The following is a 23,465-nucleotide window of genomic DNA, read 5'->3' on the forward strand; positions in this document are numbered from 1 at the left end:
ACCATTCTGAATCTGCCCCGGGGGCTCTTCAGCCACAGCGAGAATCCCAAATCCAACGCTCGCATTCTGCGAGCTGGGCTTTCTCCCAACGCACCTTGCAACCTTAGAGGCTGCCTCTCCGCAAAAAGCCTGGGAGGAGCACCTGAGCCGGGAAAGACAGCTGGTGCGTGGCGGGGTCCCTCGCACCCGAAAAAGCGCAGCGGGTTTAACAACGAGCTGGAGTTGCCGGAGCTGCGTTCGGCGGCGCCCTAAGGCAGTCGGGCAGGACGCGCCAGAGCCAGCGCCCGGTCGCCGATTGCGCGCCCACCCGCCCCCGCCAGTTTACAAAGCAAACTTTCCCCTGAGTAGTTTCCAGATCGAACGGCGCACAGAGTGCGCCAATCAACACCTAACCAGACCCAAACCGTAGAAACACGGATCGATCAGATAATTTCAAATATTATAATTGGCTTTAATTAAACACACTGCGTTCTAATTAACTCTGAAATTTTAGCATGCTTTGGGACACTGGTGTCTGATTTGATATTGTCAGTCCAGATGTCCTAATAAAATTCAATCCTCCACTCAAGACTTCAATATTCACTAAGAACAAAATGCAAATTAAATGTAAAACCTAAAGTATCGCCAAAGGTATAATCAAGAAAGGTGTCTCAAAACTTCTCACTTTTTATTACGCAGTAGTTAAAAAATGCAGATTACATCCTAACAAGACCTCTCCAGCACACCATAAATCTTAACTCTTTCCTGGGAAGGGGTGGAGTGCCCTGCCACGGGCTTAAAGGTAAAGGAGGGGGGGAACCAGACCCCACGACAGAATTGAATACCCTCATCTCAAAGCTAACCGAGCGCACAAGTTTGCCAATGAAATTCGGGTTGGAGATGGGTTTGCCAAAACCCGCCAAGGAGCTGGGGCGGTAGAGAGCCAAGGGGCGGGGGCGGGGAGGGGGGCAGGTGCACTGGCACAGGATGGAGGCCCCCTCTGCAGCCACTCCTGGCCGCACCCTAACGGGGTGTGTACACACCCGTTCCTGTGCGTAAAAATGGGTTGGTGGGGGACAGCTGCGGGGCCTGGCCAGTCCGCCCGGGGAATTAATTATCTCAGCTGTAGGGACCGCGACGACCAGGCTGGGAGGGACGGGACAGCACAGTGCCCTTGGACAGAAATGTGTCAACCCCTCCTCCGAGCCCGCCTGCACAAACCCTGTCGCCCAGGATCGCGCGACTTCTAAGGGATCCAGGCTGGTGGCCGGATCGGGCGGCCCCTCCCGGTCAGCCGGGCGCAGGCCACGGGGGAGGCTGGGGGGTGTGCGCCTCTGGTGACACATTTGGCCACGACGTGATTCTTTACCCATGGAGGGTCTGCTAAATTTACAGCCCCGAATGAGCCCTGTTAAAAGGAAGCTATTCCCACATTAAACATGTGTATGTTTTCCATACTAATGGAGTCACTTAAAGCTGTTGCTAATTTAACTTTTTAAAAAGGCCACACTGTGGAAATTTGCATTTTCTTTAGGATATTGAAATGAAGAGCAAACTGCTGGGCGGCGAGGCTGCCCAGGGCATAGCTAGGGGCCATGCAGAAATAAAAACAGATAAAGAAAAGAAGAAAGAAAGAAACCCGCTTCTCTTCTAGACTATTAATAAGCAATTTGTCCCGCTGAAATTTACATTGCAAAGCGGAGCGCGCCCGGCAGCCGAGGCGGCGGGGCTGGCGCGGGTCGGGAGGGGCGCCCCGCGCGGGGTGCTCTCCGGGCAGCTGTGAACCCCGCGTCCTTGCCGCGGCGCGCACCCACCGCAGCGCGCACCCACGCGTGTCTGCGCGCCCGGGGAGCGCGGTTGGGGCCGCGCGGCCGCCACCAGGCCCGCCTGGGGCCTCCCCAAAGGGGCTCCTCCGCTCGCACGGGCGGGCCCCCCTGCGCTCTCCAAATGCTGCCCAGGCCTTACATTTAAAAACGCCAACAATAAGCTTTTTTTTTTTTTTTTTTTTTTTGCTTTTTTGCTTTTTTGCTTTTATTTTTCCTGCCGAGCCCAAGTCCGCCGCCAGTGCGGGCCCCGCGCCCCCGCGCCCCGCGCCCCGCCCGCGCCCCCGCCCGCGCGCGCCCGGCGCAGCGCAGCTCCCGAGCCTAGCGTGGGGCCAGGGCGCCACCTACGGGCGCCGCGAGCTCCGGGCGCCGCCGCCTCCCGCCCGCCCGCCGAGCCCGCCCCGCTCCCGCCCCGCGCCCGCCCCGCGCCCCGCGCCCCGCCCGCGCCCCCGCCCGCCCCGCCGCGCCCGCCGCGCTCCCGGGCCGGCCTCCTTTACGAGCCGAGCCGCCCACCGCTACCGATCGCCAACTTTTCCGCGCGCTCTGAAAACTTTCCGAAATGTGAAGGCGCTCTCCTGCCCCGGAATTCTTTTTTTTTTTTTTTTCTTTCTTAAGCCACGATTAAAACATAGGAAACGTTAAGATAATGCAATTTGATTTGTTAGTCTAACTCTGCGATTTGAGACTCGACGTCCCCAAAGACCGGGCAAGCGTCCTCCCGCGCGCCCCCCCCACCTTTATTTATTTTTATTAAAACATCAATCTACGCTGGAGCTGGGTGAACTCGGTTTCACCTGGAGAACATAAAATTCTCCATACCAGAGAAATAAGCACCTTTCATAAATCAGCGGTATTCCTGACACATCGATCAATTTTTGGTTGTTAATCCGAAAGGAGGAGTTTTAATTGCTTCCTGCGTTCTCTTCCAGGCACCTCGGCGCTGCGACCTCTCCCTCCCTCCCTCCCTCCAAGGGTCTCAGGCCCGCGTGGAGGGGAGCGGCGGGGATGGAGCAGGCCCGGGGCCTTCCACGAAATCCCCGGAACCCCCGGAACCCCCATCTCCGCCCGCGCCCGCGCGCCTACCCCCGCCCCGGGCCCGGCGCGCCTCCCCCTTGTCCCGGACCCTGCGTGTGATTCCCCCGCCCCGGACCCCGCGTGCGCCTCCCCCAGCCCCGGGCCCCGCGCGCCTCCCCATGCCCCCCCCCCAGGCCCGTGCACCTCCCCATCCCCCCGGTCCCGCGTGCGCCTCCCCATCCTCTCCCCGGTCCCGCGCGCCTCCCCATCACCACGCCCCCCGGTCCCGCGCGCCTCCCCATCCCCCCCGTCCCGCGCGCCTCCCCACCCCCGGGCCCCGCGCGCGCCCCCCGCCGTCCCGCCCGGAGGGGCGCACACCGAGCCCCCGCAGCCCGAGGGCCGCCCAGGCAGTGCTCGCCCGCAGCCGAAACGCCGCCGGGACGCGGCGCAAAAGTTCACCGCGAGGCCAGGCCCGAGGCCGCCCCGGGTCCCGGGCCCCGCGCCCCTGCCCCGCCGCGCGCCCCCGCCGCAGCGCCCGCCGCAGCCCCCGCCGCGCCCCCGCGGCCCAGCGGAGCGACCCGACCCGCCCGCGCCCAGCGCCAAGTTCAAGGCCGGGGGCCGCGGCTGGGGCGGGGACCCCCCGACGGGAGCGCGAGCGTCCCGCGCGCTTACCTGCGCGGCTCACCCGACGGGCGTCGCGGGGCGCCCTGGCCGCGAGGTGGCGGCGGCGCCAGCGCCAGCGGCGGGCGGGGAGGGTGTGCGGCGCGGCGCCTGCCCACGTTCCCACCCCCGCCCTCCCGGGAGAGCCCACGGGCCGGCCGCGAGCGCGTCAGTGCGCACGCGCCTTGCTGCCTTCCACCGCGGGAGGCGGCGGCGCGGCGGGCGGGGGCCGGGCGGGGGCCGGGCGGGGCGCACGGAGGTGCCCGCAGGCGGCCCCGCTCTCGGCGCCCTGGGGAGGGACCTCGGGGCGCCCCCTGGGCCGGGCGCGGGGCCCCCACGGGAGGCCTTTCGCAGGCGCCAGAGCCCCGCTCCTTCCTGCAGGGCCCCGTGGCTCTGGTGACCTCAGGCCGGGAGCAGACACCTGCCCCCAAGCGCGGTCCCAGGCCCTGGGGGCCGCAGCCGTCGGTGTAGACTCGTGCACTCTCCCAAGCAGAGGATGGCGCGGGTCCCCCTGGGCCTTTTTGGTGATGCTGATGAGGGGACAGCTGCCGGGGAGTCTGGGTGCTGGCCATCTAGTGGGAAGCGCTCAACTGCCCTGTGGGTTATAATGACCTGGGGCAGGCGAGGCAGGACTCTCCCACAAGACAGCAGGGCTGGGGTCTTCCCCCTAAAGCCACTGTTCAGGGGAGGAGACACCTGGTCCGCAGCTCAGTGCTGCGTTCTGGGCAACCTCAGCCCGGGAGAGATAAGGCCAAGCGGCCGGACCACCCCTCTCCTGTCTTTGCTGTCACCCAGGAAATGACCACATGTGGGACCTTCACCATTAACATGTGGGGCTGCTGCCAGAAGGCAAGGACGGGGTCCGGGGCTGCATGCGCACCGCTGACCTGCTGGCTGGCCCTGTCGGCAGAAGCTGTTACCCAGGGCAGCTGGCTGCAGGCCCTGTCCCCACTCAGTGACTGCTCCTCCTTCCCGTGTCCCTTTGCAGAGAACCTAGTACTATCTCCTACTAATTCTTCTCAACCTGCTCCCTCCAGACCCCAGTGCAGGGCAGATACCGGGATAAAGACAACTTTTCATGTAGCCAAGGTTTGTCGTCAAACAGAAAGCACCAGTGCACGGGATTCCACGCTCACCATCAGCCATGTATTGCTTTCTCTCGTGTTTCTTGCTCCTAGATTTGTTTTGTGCTCTTTATTTCAACCTTTTGTAGTGAAAGTTGAATGTGCTGAATCATGAAATCTTACTGGAAGGGAAAAGTTATTTTTGGCCATTTATTTAGTAAAAAGCACTCTAGAGAATGCAACCCAGAAATGTACTTTATTATGATAGCTTAATGTAAGAAAAGAACTAAATAAGGAATATTTCCCCTTTGTCATCTTCACTTGGGAATCATTTTTAATGTGAGCCAGCATGAAACCATTTAAGCAATATGCAATATTTTAAGATATAAAATTACCCATGTTTTTAATAGCAGCTCACGTGTACTGAATGTTTGTGCTGGGCACCCAAGACAAGCACAAGCTCAGGAAAGTTAAGGGACATGTCTTGGTCACACTGCCAGGAAGTCAGGACTCCAACCCCAGTGCTGGACTCCAGAACTCTGGCCCTTATGTGGTCCAGCCATATGTGGCTTCAGAGGCGAAGGATGAGGAACTCTGATGTCTTACAGTCACTTTGCATGCATGGAGCCCTGGGATGGCGGATGACAAGAAAGGCTGAGAGGATGGGTCGGATCCCTCTAACGTGGGGTTGGTGACCCTTCCTTCTCCAGCCCTCCTCCTCTGCAATCTTCCCTGCCCTTTGAAGGTGCCATCCTCAACCCCCTTCCTCCATATGTACCTGGGGAATGGAGGCCCAGCCTTCCTCTTGGTAGGTCCTTGAGGACTTTACATATATATATGACTGAGAAACGAATGGAGAACATTTAGCCATGTGGGTAATTGTTCCTGATCAGAGACCTGGAAGAGGAGCGACAGCGGTCCCGCAGGTTCATGAAGGAGATGACATAATCAGATGGGACAGTTGGAGGAAATCCATCACTTTCATGGGAAAGAGCTTGGCCGTGGACAGGAGACCCGTGGCCTCATCTCCATATATAGTTAATAGCGCCGAGGTCCCCTTAAGACGGAATGATCGTTGACTCTCCATGCGTCCCTTACAGGATCCAGTGGTTGCCTGTGCCGCCCTCCTTGGTGGCACAGATACTCACTGGGCTGGGCAGGCTGTGCTTGACCTTCAGCCGTGGAGTGGGAGGACTCAGCTCTGTAATGTTGGCAGCAGGAAAGGCCGAATTCGGTTCATGTAAGAGGCACTTAAAAGTCAACGTCCATCCCAACCTCTGTCGTCCGCCTGTGTATGCTCTGTCACTGGCCACTGTACCCAGAAACAAATTCACAAACATCAATATTCAAAACTGTTTCAATATTTACTTTTATCTCTTTGTCCATAAAAAGCAATATGCCTTGTGGTCCCTACTAACCAGCCAACAGTTGGGGTGTGAGACAAGCTGGGGCTTTTACCAGCGTCGAATTAGCACTAGTCCAGGGGTGCGGGGGATCGTGGGGCCCCATCGCAGACGCTCAGCAGAGGCAAAACTTGGCCACTGGACCCAGAAGTCAGACCTAATCCTAGGCATTTTCAGAGCACAGACGATTTCAGCAATTGTTTGCTTTATTTGCTGAAACACCTCCATACGTGGACTCGCCCTGTGGGAAACTCCTGAACTTGGGATCCACCTGTTCTCCTCATCTGGTTGAGGAGTTCTTTGCATGGAGCTGGACGCTGCATGTGGGATCCGCAAACAACTGTTGAATTAATACAGAGGTGATTGGACATTCGAGACTGCATTGTAGATGGTTTCAAACACACACAGGTTGATAGGACGGGAAGACTGAATTGGCTCTTCTGCTCAGGACTTTGTGGTCTGTCCACATCTCTTCCCGCCTATGAGGAAGAAAACATTTTAATTAAAATGGCAGTGGAGGGCAGCCCGGGTGGCTCAGCGGTTTAGCAGTGCCTTCAGCCCAGGGCGTGATCCTGGAGACCCGGGATCAAGTCCCACATCGGGCTCCGTGCATGGAGCCTGCTTCTCCCTCTGCCTGTGTCTCTGCCTCTCTCTGTGTGTCTCTCATGAATAAGTAAATAAAATCTTTAAAAATAAAATAAAATAAAATAAAATAAAATATAAAATAAAATAAAATAAAATAAATAGCAGTGGATTTGGTCAAATATGCTGTGACCTGCTTTGTGGCATTTTTGCTCTTGCATCTCAGAGGAGTAACGTGGGTGAGAGTAGCAAAGAAGACCACCCACCATCCACAGAACATAGCCAGGGAAAGGCCACTTGTGGGAGTCAGGGTGGGAAGTGAGGCCCACCAACCCACGTGATGAGAAGCCAGGCCAGGGGTGATAGGCACCGCTTTCTGGGGCCCTTTCTGTTGTAGGGCCCTGGGACGTTGGTTTCAGGAGGACACCCACTCCTCCAATTTATGGAGACACCTTTCATGTTCAGGGCAGACTGCTTTCCAGAAACTAGATTCAAGACTATTTTCAAGGTGTGAAGGGAGGCACTCAGGGTGACCCCACGAGACCCCCTGGCCCTCCACGGCCCCCATTGCTGGTGTTCAAGGGAATATGATGGTGGTGCCATCCTACAATCATTCATGAAGGGAAATCCTAGGGTTGGAAGCTCCTGCTGTGTTCTTGGCTCTGAAACAAAATTTGAGAAAGACTGAGATGCGTATGTTGATGGCGAAAAATCCTGTGACCGCTGAGGCCTGTTTTCACCCTAACATACGTATATCCAACTCCTTATTTTTTCAGGATAGGCCTCCATATTTTCATTTCTCATCCTATTTACCTAAAACCTTGAAAGTCAACTCTTTTAAACCTATGACATGTGAATTACACATCAATTGAGAAGAACCCTTTAATCTAAATACAACATGAAACCATTGCCTGAGGCAGGGACTGGCATGCAGGTGGTTTGTGGAAGTAGTTGGTCCAGGAGGACTGGGAAGGGAGTGGGGAGGCAGGGAGGCTGTGGAGGCTAAGTTAGGATCCCACAGAGGATGGCCTGACTTTGTGACCCTCCAGACCTTCCCATTACAAGGTGGAGCCAATCCCCTCAACCACCCCTTGCTTTTGAGTTGGGCTGTATGACTTGCCTTGGCCTCTGGATGTTAGCCATCACGTGGGACGTCACCACTTCTGCTTTTTGTGCCTCTGACTTCACTCCAGGAACAGACCAAACCAGCGACTGGTATGGAATGGACACGTGGCATGGAGCCCAATGGCCCCGCCAAGGTTGTCCTGAATCAGCTGACCCAGAAGAAGGGAGAGAGCCCACAAGGGTCAGCAGAGCCTTCCAGCCAAACTACAGCAGGTGGCAGTTATGTGAGAGGCCAACGCCCACCAGAGTCAACTCTTGGCTGCGGTTTGGGGTGGTTTGCTATGCAGCATTACTGTCCTATAACCCATAAGATGGGCTTCAGCCTGGTTCCTTGAGACAGAGTATAAGTTAGCCTCTCAGGTCTCCTGCCCAAGGTGAGGGAGCTGGGCTTTCAGATTCCTGCGGCTAGTGGTCGCCGGCTCCAGGGCTCGTGGGGAGACATGACAGCCCTGGCACTTCATGCCCATGCGACCTGTAGCAAAATATTCTTTTACAATTTGGAGTCCATTGCCAAATCTACTTGGTAAAGAAGTTCAGATGCTCAACACCTGGGAAATGAACAAGATTTCTAATATCCAGTGATCATGCAAAGATTGGCGAGGCAGAGGCAAGCAGTGCCTAGCCTTCTCCTCCCATGCCCATTGAGAAGAGAGAACAAGCCATGCACCCATGACTCAAACAACGTGACATCAGGTCCTCTGGACAGGGACCAGTCAAGCCCACCTGGGTGTCTGACCTACAGAACTATGAGCTAGTAAGTGGGTGTTGATTTAAGCCACTAAATTCATGGCAATTTATTACAACAACAGTAGACAAGGAACGCACCCACCTTTGCTGAGGTCAATGGTCCCCGCTCACACTGTGTACCGGTCAGTTTGGCCATGGTGATGCTGCTAACTGTCCCCAGTGCAGCAACGTAAACAGCAGCCATGCTTCCTTCCCCGTGCACCTGCCGGTCGGATGGGACACCCGCTGATCTGGGCCCCGCTGGTTGCGTTAGGCTAGGTGTGGCTTCAGACCACAAGTTCTGTTCAGGTCAGCTCTGCACGTCTCTCTGGGACCAGCCACCCCTGGGAATGTGCTTCCCATGGCGATGGCAGGAGCTCAGGGGGACAAACTCAACAGGACAAGCACATTCAAGACTCTGTGTCCCATGGACCCAAACAAGGCATGTGGTCCAGCTAAAATCCCATGACAGTGGGTATAGATACGGGAGAGGAGGAACTGGGACAGGAACAGGGAGAAGAACCCTGAGAAGCTTGTGTGGACCCCAAGTCCTTTGGCGCCGGAGGCCTGAGAAGGGCAGGCACCTTCTCCTGGGTCCTGGGCTCCTTTGTCCCTCATCCCATACCCTCCAGAAGACATAAAAAGCCAGCTTTGGCCTTCAGAGGGGCCAACCCTCCAAATGTGGTTTGATCTCCAGAGGCGGAGGCCCATGACTCTTTCCTGTCTGGTCTTCTACTTCCTCTTGGTGCCTGTGACTTCACCCCAGTCTTGATTCCTACACCTTGCCTGGAGAAGTCCCCTTGTGGCCAATAGCCATGCCCCTCGAAAGAGAGAAGGACAAACAAGTGGGCTCGGAACCAAGGCAGGATGCCCCGCAAGGATGGGCACCAGAGTAAGCCTGTAGAGGAAAGAATTTGGTCTCCAAAGGAAGGTCTGGACTTTGTCTTGGTGATGGGACAAAGTGATAGAGTGTCTTTATTATTCCTGAGCCCCTGGAACCATATCTGAGCATTTATGCTAATGGGATGACTAAGGTAGGGGTTGGCTGTGCCAGAAACAGTAGCCATGTGATTTCAGGGTGCGGGGGGCTATGGGCCACAGGGTATCAGCCCCACCTCTTGGGGGAAGGGAGCTGTAGCTGCACTTCAATCACATGGGCAAATCAATCAATGGGGCATATCTGGGTATTGAAGCCTCAGTAACAGCTCTGGACCCTGAACTCAATGGGCTTCTCCAGTTGGCAATATTCAGCGCTTATTGTCACCCATTGTGACCAGTGGGCCAGCACCGTCCAGGCCTCCATGGAGAAAGGAAGACCGAAGCCCAGTGTTTGGATGCCTCCCCGATTCCACTGTGTGCATCTTCCCCTTTGGCTGGTTCCCCTTTGATGCTTCACCTGTAATACCTGTGGGTATTATTGAGGTTACCATGAGGTGAGCAGTATCTCCAACCGTAAGGGGCACCTCTCTCCTGTTCATGATCCAGGTGGGAGCCGTAGACTGTCTCAGCAGAACTGTAGATGGGCCAGATTGTCTTCTGGCGGCTCTGAGGCTCCAGGGTGTCCACAGGCTGCAGGAGACCCAGTGGTCTGGAGGTCTGCAGGCCAGTGGGCACTTCTAGGACCTGGGCAAAAGGCGACCCAGCTGAGCCTTGGAGTGGGGAGGAGATGCACATTAACTCTCTCAGGGTGGTATGAAGGATGAAGAGGTTGCAAAGGTCTAGAGGAGAGAGCCCCTGGCACTCACCCTCATCTTTCCCTCCTACTGGATGGAGAACAGCTCCAGACAGGCCCTGTGTATCCTGTGTTTACTGCCTTCAGCCTCCAGCACCTAGCATAGGGCTGACTGCCTCCAGTTCATATGCTTTCAATTTAGCACCTCCTGGCTACCTTAAAAATCCCAAGAAGAGCTCAGATTGTTCTGGGTTGGCTCACACGACCAGTCACGAACTAAGTACGGTGATGCCAGGAGGATGGGGTCCTTTGCTAGGTCAGTATCCATCTCAAAACTGTCTGGTGAGGAGTGGACCCAAAGGAAAGGATGCAGAGCAACAAGATGAGTCCACTGAAGAAACTCGCAGGCCTTGCCCCCTGATGAGCCTTGAGGTATCTTTCAATAGAATTCTGTTATTCACTTCTGGCCGCAACAGCTGCTGGGGGGCATCTTTAGTTGTATTTCTAGGAGAGACTCTCCCCTTGCATCGTGGTGTGGCCCTGTCTCTCCATGGAGTGTGAGTAGAAGTGATGTGTGTGTCCTCTGGATTGAGCTTTTGAAATGACATATGCCTTCTCCTGTCTCTTTGACCTTCCCCTGGCTGGAGTCCAAGGTCTCCATGGCTCAGGGGACAGCAGAGCCACAAGCCAGAAAGAGCCTGGGCCCTTGGGTCACCACATGGAGGAAGTTTCCCCACCAAGCAAACTTTCACTGAACTGTCACATGAGTGAGCAGCGCATTGTTTTCAGCTGCTGAACTTAGGAGCTTATTCACCTACAGCAACTAACTCATGCAGTGTTTGTGGTGCCCAGCTTTAAATGGCCTAGTGGAAAAGGTGCTACCCTGGGCCAGAAAATCATGCTCTGCGAATCATAATGGCTCTCTGTACATTGGGAGTGATCCCATATGTAACACTACCATGGCCTCAGTCCACAGGACATAAGGAAAGACTCCCTGAGGAATGTGTGACTCAGTGTCCACTGCAGGTGGCAGTGCAAAGCACAGCAACTTATTTTTCAAAGTGGAAAGTTTTATTGTTTACTTAAAATTACAAATGGTACCTGCTTACAATAAATAATATGGGAATTACAGAAAAGTAGGGAGATTTTAAAAAATGAGTCACTGGTTAACTTTGGAATGCCTCCATCCTATCTTTTCAAAAAGATAGTTGGAGATGCACCCTCTTCCATGACTGGGTGGGCATTTTGTGCACCTAAATTTTTTTTTTCTTTTTTTTAAAATTTTTTCTTAAAAAGTTGTAACAATAAGAGATTTCTGCTTCTGGGAAGATGGAGTAGATGAACTTTTCTCTTTTCCTTCTGCTGGGTATAACCAAAAATCCTGGACCCAGATCTTACATGTAAAACATACATAAGAACTGCAAATTGTCACAGAGAAGAAAGATCAGCTCGGGAGCTTGAGACCCAGAAAACTACATAGTGGTGATTTTCCTGGATTTTCTTTTTGCCTCATATATCCCAGATTTGGAACTGATGATGTTGGCAGTCCAGAAGTGTCAGTGGTAAAGATTTTGAGAGAAAAAAATCCCTGCTCTCTCTAGCCAAAGGACTAGGAAAGGAGCATTCTACTAAAACAGAGAACTTTTAGATTATATTTGCTCTATTCCAACCAAACAGCACAGAAAACGTGTGGCCCAACCCCACTTGTGCTAGCAAAGATGAAGTGGGGAGCCTTGACCCCTATCCTCAAGAGGCTGTAAGGAGGTGCCACAGGTGATGTCAGAGAAGGTCAAGTGGGGATTCAGAGCTCTCACTACCACCCAAGAGTAACGAGGGTATGGCCTGTACCCACCAATAGATCCCAATACTGAGATACAGACATGTTAGAATTATCTGACAGATATTTTAAAGCAGCCATCATATGAATGCTTCAACAAGCAATTACAAATATGCTTTAAACAAATGAAAAGATGGAAAATATCAGGAAATAAAATAGAAGATTTCAGCAAGGCCATGTGGGGAGCAGAATGAAGCACTCCCACTCAGCCAGGGAGGTAGTAGTGGAGGTTTCATGGGCAGCCAGGGCTCCCACCCCAATCCAGCAATAATGAGGGGTTCCCCCAATAGCTGCAAATAGAAGCTGAGTGGGAAACAAGGACTTCTACCCCATACCTGGTGGCAATGAGGTGATACCTCCCCTTCCTGCCAGACCAATGCCAGAGAAAGCCAACTAGAACAGAAAGTTTAAATAAGATTCTTAAAACAATAACCAAAATGTCCACGTTTCAACTGAAAGTCATTTGTTATACCAAGAGCCAGGAATTTCTCAAATTAAATGAAAAAATACCACCAATAGATCCCAATACTGAGATACAGACATGTTAGAATTATCTGACAGATATTTTAAAGCAGCCATCATATGAATGCTTCAACAAGCAATTACAAATATGCTTTAAACAAATGAAAAGATGGAAAATATCAGGAAATAAAATAGAAGATTTCAGCAAAAAAAGAGGCAATATAAAGAAGAGCCAAATGAAAATTTTAAAAGTGAACATATAACAGATATAAAACACTCAATGGATGGGCTCTACTGCAGCGTGGAGGAGTCAGAGGAAGTAATCTAGGGACTTGAAGACAGAACAATAAAAACTACTCAATCTAAACAGAGAAAAAATTTTAAATGAATAGAGCTTTGGGGACATGTGGAATTATAACAAAATATCTAACATTCATGTTATTGGAGTCCCAAGAGGAAGAGAATGAAGACATGGCTGAAAAAAGCACTCAAAAAAATAATGGCTGAAAGCTCCCCAAATTTGGCAAAAGACATAAACCTATATTCAACAAACATAGTGAATCTCAAACAGGATATACCCAAAGAAATCCACACAAAGGCTCAACACAGTAGAGCCTCTGAAAATTAAAGTATATATATATATATATATATATATATTCTTTAATTATATATATAATATAATTTAATTATATATTATTACATATTTAATTATATTATTATATATGCATATATATATAATACAGTTTAATTATATATATACCTATAGGGGAAAAGTAATTTTAATGACAGTGGATTTCTCATCAGAAACCACAGAAGTCAGAAGAAAGTGGCAAAAATTACTTCAAGTGCTGAAAGAAAAGAATTGTCAACCCAGAATCCTTCATTCAGTAAAAATGTCCTTCAGGAATAAAAGGGAAATAAAGACATTCCTAGAGGAAAACCAACTAAGAGAATTTGTCACTTGCACACCTACTCCAAAAGTCTATATGGCTAAAAGAAGTTCTCTAAAAGGGACACCTGGGTGGCTCAGTGGTTGAGCATCTGCCTTTGGCTCAGGTAGTGGTCCTGGGGTCATTGGATCGAGTCCCACATTGCACTCCTCGCCGGGAGCCTGCTTCTCCCTCTGCCTGTGTCTCTGCCTGTTTCTGTGTCTCTCATGAATAAACAAAATCTTTTTTTTTTAAAGTTCTCTGAACAAGAAAGAAACAATAAAAGAAGGAAATTTAGAAGGTACAAGGATAAACATCTAAACACAACAGTTAACTCAAAATGGAATTCTAAAATGTGTTCCAGTAACCCATAGGAAGACAGAGATATAAAAAAGAGAAGTAAAAAGCAGAGGGAATAAATAGAAAACAAAACATAAATTGACAAACTCACACCCTAACATATAAAAAACTACATTAAATGTAAATGCCCTACATACACCAATAAAAAGATACATATTGTCAAGGTGGATTAAAAAGCATGACTCAATAATACATAGCCTACAAGAAACTCATTTCAAATGAGTAATGATACAGGCAGGTTGAAAGTAAAAGGATAGAAAAAGTTATATCATGTAGACATGAATCTTAAAAAGCACAATTGCTTTCACTAAAGTCAGATAAAGTAGACCCCAAAGCAAAGAAAATTACCACAGATAGAAGGACATTAGAAAATGATAAAAGAAGACATAGTGATGCCAAATGTGCTTGCACCAAAAACAGCTACAAAAATCAGTGAAGCCAGGAGTGATAGAACTGAGAGGGAAAATAGAAAAAAACCCTACAATTATAGTTAGACTTTCTCAGCAATTGTTGGAACTCTTAGAAAATCAGCAAAAATCCAGAATAACTCAATTACATCATCAACTAACAATCCAATCCGATTAGGATCTTACTGATATTTATTGAACATTCCACACAACAATTATACACACTCTTTCCAAATATCCATGAAATATATGTCAATGTAGACCATATAATCCAGGACATAAAACAGATTTCCACAAATTTAGAAGAATCAAAATCATATAGAGTGTGTTGTCCGACCACAATGGAATCAATCTAATATCCGGTAACAGAAAAATCTTCAAACACTTGGAAATTAAATAAGGCACTTCTAAATAATCCCATGAGTTGAAGAAGTCTTGAGTGAAATAAAAAAAGAAGAAATGAACTGAATGAAGACAAAAAGCCAGCATATCCAGATCCGGGGATACAGCTAATGCAGTGCTGAGAGGAAAAGGCATAGTACGCAAATGTACAGAGAATAACAGTTTTTCACGGGCAAACAAGTCTCACACTTTATCCAAAAAATTAATTCAAAATGGATCATGGACTTCATATAAAATGTAAAACTCCAAAACTTTAGGAGAAAAAAAGGAGAAAATCTTAGGGCTCTATGGCTACTCAAAGAATTCTTAGACTTGACACAAAAGCACAATCCATAAAAGGAAACTTGGATAAATTGGGCTTAATCAAAATATGCTCCCACTTGTAGTCTTTCGATCCCTACACTCCGTGGCATACACAGGGGCACTGGGCCCGGAACATTTCCTTATCACGAGATAAAGAGCCTGTGCTGACTGTACTGGACTTGTCACCTTGTGTGGGACAGCTTTTTATTTCAGATTCGACGTGTCCTCCTCTGTTCTGCTTAGATGTGTGCACCATACAGCACCCAGCCAACCCTACTGCTGTATCGGTCCCCTGTAGGGAGGGACCAGAGTCCATCTGATACTGCGCAAAAGGGGTGCACACTCAGGCCAATGGCCCTGCACCAACTGCCATGAGGCACCTGCTGGCCATGGGGGATGGGAGTGATCCTACCACTGAAGCAGATTTTTCTAAGTCTCATCTCTGTGTGGAGAAAGCATTGTTTCGTGTGGTGCTTGTTTGTGTTGTTTTCCCTGGCACCTCCTATACCAAGATGCAGTAGGCAGAAGGCCTCAGACTTCCCTTCCTGGTAGTAGGCAGCAGACGTCACCAGCTTGACAAAAAAACAAAAAACACTTTGTCTAAGCACCTACCTGTTGAAGAACATCTGGGCTGTTTTCTGTTTGGGACCATTATATGAATAAATAGTTGCTACAAACAGTCCTGGGCAGGTTTTTGAATGAACATGAGTTTTTGCTTTGCAAAAGATGCTGGTAAAAAGATGCAAAGATAAGCTACAGACGAGGAGGAGATGTTTGTAAATTGAATATCTGACAGAGGACTAGTATCCAGACTATATAAAGAACACTGAAAAAAAAAGAGAACTCTCAAAATTCAATAGTAAGAACACAAAAAATCTTTTTTTTTAAAGATTTTTATTTATTTATTTTTATTCATGAGAGACACAGAGAGAGACGCAGAAACACAGGCAGAGGGAGAAGCAGGCTCCATGCAGGGAGCCCGATGTGGGACTCGATACCGGGACTCCAGGATCACGCCGTGAGCCAAAGGCAAATGCTGAGCCACCCAGGCATCCCGAGAATGCAAATAATCTAATTGGGAGATGAACTGATGACATGAAGAAACACCTCAGTAGAGCGTATACAGACGGCAATTAAACACATAAAAGATTAAAAAAAGCATACTCGTTAAAGACATGCAGATTAAAGTCACCGTGAGATCCCACTACATTCCTCAAAATGGCTAAAATAAAAAATAGTGCCACCACCAAATGCTGCTGCAGACATGGGGAAACTGGATCCTTGGTGTCCCGCTGGTGGGAATACAAAATGGTGCAACCCACTGAATATGCACCCACCATACATCTGGGCAATTGCATCCCTGGGCATTATCCTAGAGGAACAGAGACTTATATTCATACACAAAAATCTGTCTATAAATGTTTGTAGCAGCTTTATAATAACAGCCCAAAATGGGAAACAAGCCCAGATGTCCCTCAACAGACAGGTGCTCGGACCAGCTGTAGCCCATCCACACATGGACGCTGCTTAGCCATGGAAAGGAAGGAACTGTCCATACACGCAACAACCCAGATGGGTCTCCAGAGCATTCTAAGTGAGAACAATCCCCAGGTTGACACACCAGATGATTCCAATTATTCGGCATCGTCGAAAGGACAGAGCTATAGAGAGAGGTACCAGGTGAGGGGTCCCCGGGGTGGGGGCGGAGGCGGGAGAGCAGGGTGGCTGTCCAAGGTGACAGGAGGGAGCCTTTTGGTGGTGAAGTGCTCTGTGCCCAAGCTCCGTCACCGGGGAGCCCCCGACAATGACGCTTGTGTGAGATGCTACCATTGGGGGAAACTGAGTAAAGGGAGCGTGGGCCCCTCTGTGTTAACTCTTACACCTGCCTGTGCATCTTTGGTAACCTCAGCGTTAGAAATCGCGTTGGAAAGCCACGACGATCACGATGGCATGCGCCAGGCATCCCCTTCGAGGTCCCGCCAGAGCCCCGCAGGGTGGGCGCCAATGTCATCCCATTTCACAGATAAGGAAGTGGAGCTCAGCAGGACAACAGACAGCTCCCCCAGGGCCGCCGGCCAGCGGGGTGGGAGCTGGGATTCAGACACGGGACGCCAGCCTGCCTCGCTGCCCCCATCTCCGCAGCCCCTGCCCCTCACCTCCACCTGGCCTTCCCTCCGGGCCTCATGTGGGGGGCGCCCCCTCCCTGGCCCTGCTCCTGGGCCCCCCACAGGATCCCGCTCTCTCTGTGCCCTGGGTTCAGTGACCCGCGCCTTCCTCTCACTGAGTCGGGTCAGAGGCTCAGACCAGGGGCTGAGCTGGCGGAGGAGCTGCTGCGGGTGTGAACGAAAAGCCTCGGACCCCGGCCCCTCGCCCTCATGCCCGGTGTCCGGGAACCCCAAGGCCACGTTCCTGAGGCCCAAGGCTTGTCCCAAGCCTCTGGGGGGCTATTGGGATCGGGTTTTTGGAGATAGAGTCTGAGTAACAGAAAGTTAACCATTTTAGCCTTTCAAAGCATACGATTCAGTAGCATCTAGTAGAGTCAGTGTGCCCGCTCCCTCTGTCGCTTTGGTCACCCCAGAGGGAAACCCTGTGCCCACGGGCGACTGCCCCCCTGCGCCTGGTACAGCAACGGAACAGGAGGGCCATTAGGCTGGGGTGGCCGTTGGCCCCCACTACCCACACCTGCCAGATTCACGCAGGAACCTGAGAAGACGAGCAATGAAGACAACCAGTCCCAAGAGCCAACGAGGCCTCCTCCCAGAAGGCCGCTGCCGCACCTGCGGCCGCCCCGCGAGTCCTTGCTTGCCTTCCCCCCTTCTCTGCCGAAACCCCTCCCCTAGCTCCTGTCCCCCGAGCTCACGACCACTTCCAGGTCGGTGCTGCCACATTCAAATTGGTTCCTCGATCTACCCCTTGAGAGACTGCAATGTGCCTCAGTGTACCTTCCCCACCCCTCCCGGCCGCCCCTCATCACGGCCCACGTGCCTCCCACCTCTGTCCATTCGCCTGTTCCGGACGTTTCAAACACACGAGATCCTACACTAGGTACCAGTGCCGTCTGGCTTCTTCCCCGGCGTGTCCTCAAAGCTCATCCGCACTGTGGTGTGGGTCAGCGTGGACCTGCGTGGGGCGCGGTGTCATAGCTCGGGTGGCCGCGGAGCGTTCCAGGGCATAGGCTGCGGCCGTGAGGGCCCGCCCCCCTCCCAGGAGACAGGAGGCTCAGCTCAGGCCCTGAGCCTGCGGGGAAGGTGCTGCCACCAATGTGACTCCCAGAGGCCCGTGCCCCAGGGAGGGTGCAGGACAAGCTGCTTTCATTGAAACAAAAGCCGCTGACCAACGCTCACGAACACGTGGCCAGCAGGGCACTTCCCCGGCCTGTGCCGGAGGGAACGTTACGGCCATTGTCACAGAGACTACAAGCCCAGGGGTTTGTCCCTGGCCTGGGGCTGACTGCCTCCTGCCATGAGCCCTGCCAGCCTTTCCCTGTGACCCTGATCAGGGACACCGCCTTCACCTGGTTACAGGTGGGGAGTGGACCAGCTTTCCTGCCAGGAGGCGGTGGCCACATGTGTGAGCTGGGACGCCCGGGTCATCGGCCTGTCCAGAAGCCCCATGGCTGGCTGAGAGGTGGGCATGTCTGGCCTCTGTGGAGGAGAGGCTGGTACAGGAAGGAGGCCAGCTGCGCGGGCTGTCCTGCCGGGCATGCCAGACGCTGCCAGCACCTGGCTCAGACTCTCAGGCCCAGGCTGGATTCTGAGGCTGGGCTGGCCTCCAGACACCCGTGGTGGGCAGCGCCGAGCCAGTCAGCTTAGCTGCCTGCAGAGACAAGGCCAGGGCATGGCCCTCCACGGAAGTGTGTGGGAATGTCGGCCAGGTGGGCTCATACCACAAGGCGAGGTGTCCAGCCCACCCCCAGATCCTGGGGTTGACTGGACCTTGTGACATGCTCCTGCAAACGTGATCCTGACTTCACAGCTGTAAGTGTGATGTCGTGAGCTTGACTTCATGGTCTGAGCTCCTCCTTCATTAATCAACCATGGCTGGCTGGCATGCCTTTAGAACTAGGGTGCCAGACTGCTGACTCCCATTCTGTGGGTGACTGCACTAGGGTGCCGATGGGAGGTGAGGGGTGGCGTGAAAGGGGGGGGCTCCCTATATAGAAAGGCTCCACATAGATACAAAAAAAAAAATGAAACAAAACAAAAAAACCGAAGCAAGCAAACAAATAGAAAAAACAGTTTCTTTGAATTTTACAACTCTCCTTTTACCACAAACAGTACCCCCTTCACACCTCTCCTGAGAACTGACAGCTTATCAGCCACTCACACCTTAGTATGAACTTGTCTACCCTATACACAGCTCCTCTCACAGCATGGCAGTCATAGCAACCTGCACTCATGCTCCAGACCCACTCAACCCTGTTGGTCCTATGAGATCCTGATTCCTCCACCCAAAAAGGAGACTCAATACCAGCCTTGTGGAATTCTAAGATACCAAGGATTAAAGAGAGATCTCTAGAGCATTTAGAGAAGGAAAAGACAAGTTAACCATAGAGAAATGAGGATACGGTTGGCAACAAGCTCACCAGTCACAATGAACACCAGAAAACAATGGAGTGGAATTTTAGAGTCATGAAGAGAGTATTTGAATTCAGAATCTATGGCCAGACAAGCCAGCAACTATATTTGGGAGTGAGTTTCCAGATATGCACGTTTTGGGGAAATTTACCTCTTGTGTCACCTTTTGTGCTCTTTCTGAGAAAAATTGCTTGAGGATGTACTCCCATATAGCCAACAACAGCAATAAAAGAACTTTAAGAAAAAGAAAAACCTAGGATCTGAGAAACAGTTGCATTAACCCAAGAGTGCAGTATGAAAAGAAATTCTAGTCTGAGAGCTTAAAAAGCAGCTGGTACAAATTAACCATTCAGAATAGTGCAATGAAGAAGCCGGATGATCTTCCTAATGCAGTGAGGAAAGTATACTTATACCATCAATAAGAAAACATAAAGGCAATTAGCAATCCCAGGATAAACAAAGAGTTGTGGAAAAGCGTCGTAGGCCCAGGTAAAACATCACCACATGATTTGAGCAACTGATAGAATGTAAAAAAAAATATGCATTTTAACACTGGTCCTCACCCCTGCTGGCAGCTATACCTAGCAGTATAAAATTTCATTTCCTTCCTGAGTACAGAAAGGAATAATATTTACGAAGTCATACTATATGTTTACTAGCTTTAGAATTATAGACTAAACATATTGGCATTTACAGAGCAGACATGGTTACAGATTTAGAGGAGAGAATAATGTTATAAATTCTTCCCTGGCCATTTATTGAATGCGACTCCTCATCTCCCTTTCCTTTTTACTCATAGCTCTCACCATCTGACACATTGTAGATTTTATTTATTGCCTTTGTTCACTGTCTGTCTCTCCAATAGAAAGTGAGCCCTGTAAGTCCAGGGATTGTCAGTATTGTGTGCTGCCTACAACGGTGCCTGCCTTTTAGCAGGTGCTCACCCCACTCTGTGGAGAAACAACATCTGAACAATCTAAAAGGAAGAGAATTGTCGACACAGATTGGTGTGAAGGAAATGACCTAGAGCAGAGGAGCCCTCACCTCATCACCTGACATAGAAGGGGGTGGTGAGACCATGTTCAAGGCTGCTCTCAGAAATAGAGGCCTGTGTGCGTGATTCTAAGCCATTAACGGGAAAATGGGAGAGTGAAAAATAATGTAATAAAATTGAAGGGAGAATATAGAAAGTGGAAATGACTTAAACTTCTCTATACTGAAAAGTCAAATAGAAATTGTTTAAAATTGACAAATGCAGAAACAGAAGCAGAGGCATTTTATTTAAAATTATGGTGGTAACAACAAGATCTGAAAACATAAACTGTTAAAATGGTTCTCTCCTGAGAGTGGTAATGGTGTGAGAAACTTTTCCTTTTTATTTAATATCAGTCTACACTGCTTTAATATTTTTGTTTTTTGTCTATTACTTTTATAATTTTAAAAAATGTGGGGAAAAAAGCCATGTACACAGACTTCAATGTCCTTGTTTCCTGTAAAAATGTCTTCACTTATTTATGACTTAGTCTCATGCCACTGGACTTTGTAGAGGGTCAACATAAAAAAATGGCCATCTGAAGAGTGTATCTATATTGTTTGAAAACTGCAATAAAAGACATTATGTCTATTATGTCACCTAATGTTCCCAGTACAAGGATTCATGCCACAAACTTTTCTCGGAATTTCACACCTGAAAAAAGTTTCTCTCAACCAGGGAAAAGTAGCTACAAAAGATATGAAGGACAAAAGGATTTACATTCTTTATATAGAGAAACTTCTTCAAATTAAAAAAAAAAAGGGATCCCTGGGTGGCGCAGTGGTTTGGCGCCTGCCTTTGGCCCAGGGCGCGATCCTGGAGACCCGGGATCGAGTCCCACATCGGGCTCCCGGTGCATGGAGCCTGCTTCTCCCTCTGCCTGTGTCTCTGCCTCTCTCTCTGTGACTATCATAAATAAAAAATTAAAAAAAAAAAAAAAAAAAAAAAGGACACCTGGGTGGCTCAGCAGTTGAGCCTCTACCTTTGGCTCAGGGCATAATCTCAGGATCTGGGATCGAGTCCCACGTGGGGCTCCCTGTGAGGAGCCTGCTTCTCCCTCTGCCTGTGTCTCTGCCTCTCTCTCTCTCTCTGTCTCTCATGAATGAATAAATAAAATCTTAAAAAAAAAACATATTAAACCAAAAAAACTTCCTAAATACCTCAATAGGGAAAAATGGATAAAGGATACAAAGTATCTCCCCAAAGAAGAATTAAAAATAGTCAAATAAAACAGCGAGTTAATACTTTTAGGCTTGCAAAATTGAAGGAGAAAGAAGAGGAGGAGGAGGAGAAGCAGGAGAGGGGGTAAGAGGAGCAGGAGGAAGGAGAAGGGGGAAGGGAAAGGGGAGGGGGAGGGGGAGTAGAGGAACAGGGGCGGAGGAAGAGGAGAAGAGCCACTAATAATGATGCGGGGGGGCGTGCACAGGGAGCCTGACCCCCTAGACTCTGCAGGTGGAGGCACAACTTCCCGTGGGCCACCTGGGTAGCGTGATCAGAAGTCCGGTTGCTTCACTCCTGGAATTTAGGCTAAGGACATAGCTGGGTGGGCCTGCAAAGCTGTATTTTGGACCAACGACTGGTGTCATTATCAGAAGAGGAAACAGAGGAGGCAGAGCTGGAGAGACACAGCTGTAAGCCTGGGAGCACCAGGGAACAGGGCGCCACCACGCGCCAGGCCAGAGGCCACACGGGATGTCCACCAGAGCTTCAGAGGGACAGCGTCCCTGCCACCCAGAACCACGGAAGGGCACACCTCTGTCACTGCAGCCACCAGTCAGAGGGACCTGGTCACACAGCCCCAGGAAATGGATGCTCTTCTCCAACCAACGGCCCTGAGGCTGAGCTGGGCCCACAGTCCCGGGCTGGACCAGGACATCCAGACACCGGCCTGCTGGGCCACCTCCCTGGTCCACAGCAGCCCCACCGATGTCTGTTTCTGGGTCGGCAGGCAAGGAGGGGCTGCTTGACCATGACCAGCCTACTCAGCAGTGGCACCATCAAGGCTGCCCAGACCCGCCGCCTGGGCCCCAACCACCCTGGTGACAAGGGGCCTGTGTCCCCGCTGGAACTCCCAGGCTTCCATTCCAGGAAAGAAGATGGATCCGGGGCTGGTTTGCGTCATCTAGATTGCTCCCTTCCCCCTCTAGTCAACCATGGCCCAGGTGATGGCTCCTGGGGACCACCTGGGAAGGGGGGCTCGAGTCCTTGGAGGAAGGAGGGCTCTCAAGTCAGCGCTGTGAGAGCAGGATAAGCCCAGCGGACGGTGATGCTTCAGAGCATTCAAGGAGTATCTTAAAGCTCCCGTGTCTCTTTCCTTACTTTCTTTTCTATTTTTATTTTTTAAATATTTTATTTATTTATTTAAGAGCGCACGTGTGAAACATCATGAGTCGGGGAGAGGGAGAAGCAGACTCCCTGCTGAGCAGGGCTCAATTCTAGGACCTTAGGATCATGACCTGAGCTGAAGTCAGACACTTAACTGACTAAGCCACCTGGGCACCCCTCTTTTCTTACTTTCTTTTAAAAATAGGTCACATAGGAACTTTATACCATATATAGAAGGTGATACATTTATTCTTAGCTCTGGCGAGAAAGGCAAAATAAAAGACACTCTAGCTGCATCTAACCAGAAGGCACCAAAGTTGCGTGTCCTGGGGTGTCACCACGGTCCAACTGGCTCCAAGGGAGTCCCGGGTGCCATTTGGCAAATTTTCCAGGCTCAGATGTGAACACGTCCCTTTGCCCTTTGCCATGGCCGTGTGAGGGTAACCGCACGTTTCACTTCCTGGCGAATGCATCAAGGGCCAAGGTCTGGAGTCACGGGCCATGACCTGGGGCGCCTGATGCAGGAGGCCGACTGGTCTGCGACCCCCCGGAGGATCCGGGTTCACCAGGACTCAATGTGAGCGAGAGACAACATGAGTTACTTTAAGCCACTTCGATCTGGGTGGGAGTTGTTATACGTGGCTCAGCCTAACAGGCAACGGGGACAGTTGAGGAGCATCTCAGTCAAGAGGACAGCCCCGTGCATAAGGGGCCCGGTGCACCACACAGGGCAGCGGGCGGGTGACACGGTCAGGAGTGCCACCACCGAGGTGACGGGCAGC

General features: G+C 50.9%; 1 protein-coding gene across 5 annotated transcripts in view; it reads right to left on the reverse strand.

The window, feature by feature from the left end:
* Nucleotides 1–4,765: 4,765 nt before the first annotated feature.
* C28H10orf143 (chromosome 28 C10orf143 homolog) overlaps nt 4,766–23,465 on the reverse strand; it is a 96,742-nt gene continuing 78,042 nt past the window's right edge. For 3 of the 5 annotated variants that reach the window (XR_007406699.1, XR_007406698.1, XR_007406700.1), the window contains one exon: nt 4,766–6,422. The gene's annotated coding sequence lies outside the window, so the exon portion shown is untranslated. The remainder of the gene's footprint in view (nt 6,423–23,465) is intronic. The other 2 variants (XR_004810099.2, XR_004810100.2) reach the window with 2 other exon arrangements.

The sequence above is a fragment of the Canis lupus genome, chromosome 28 (assembly GCF_003254725.2).
Source record: "Canis lupus dingo isolate Sandy chromosome 28, ASM325472v2, whole genome shotgun sequence".
In the NCBI taxonomy this organism is placed as follows: Eukaryota; Metazoa; Chordata; class Mammalia; order Carnivora; family Canidae; genus Canis; species Canis lupus.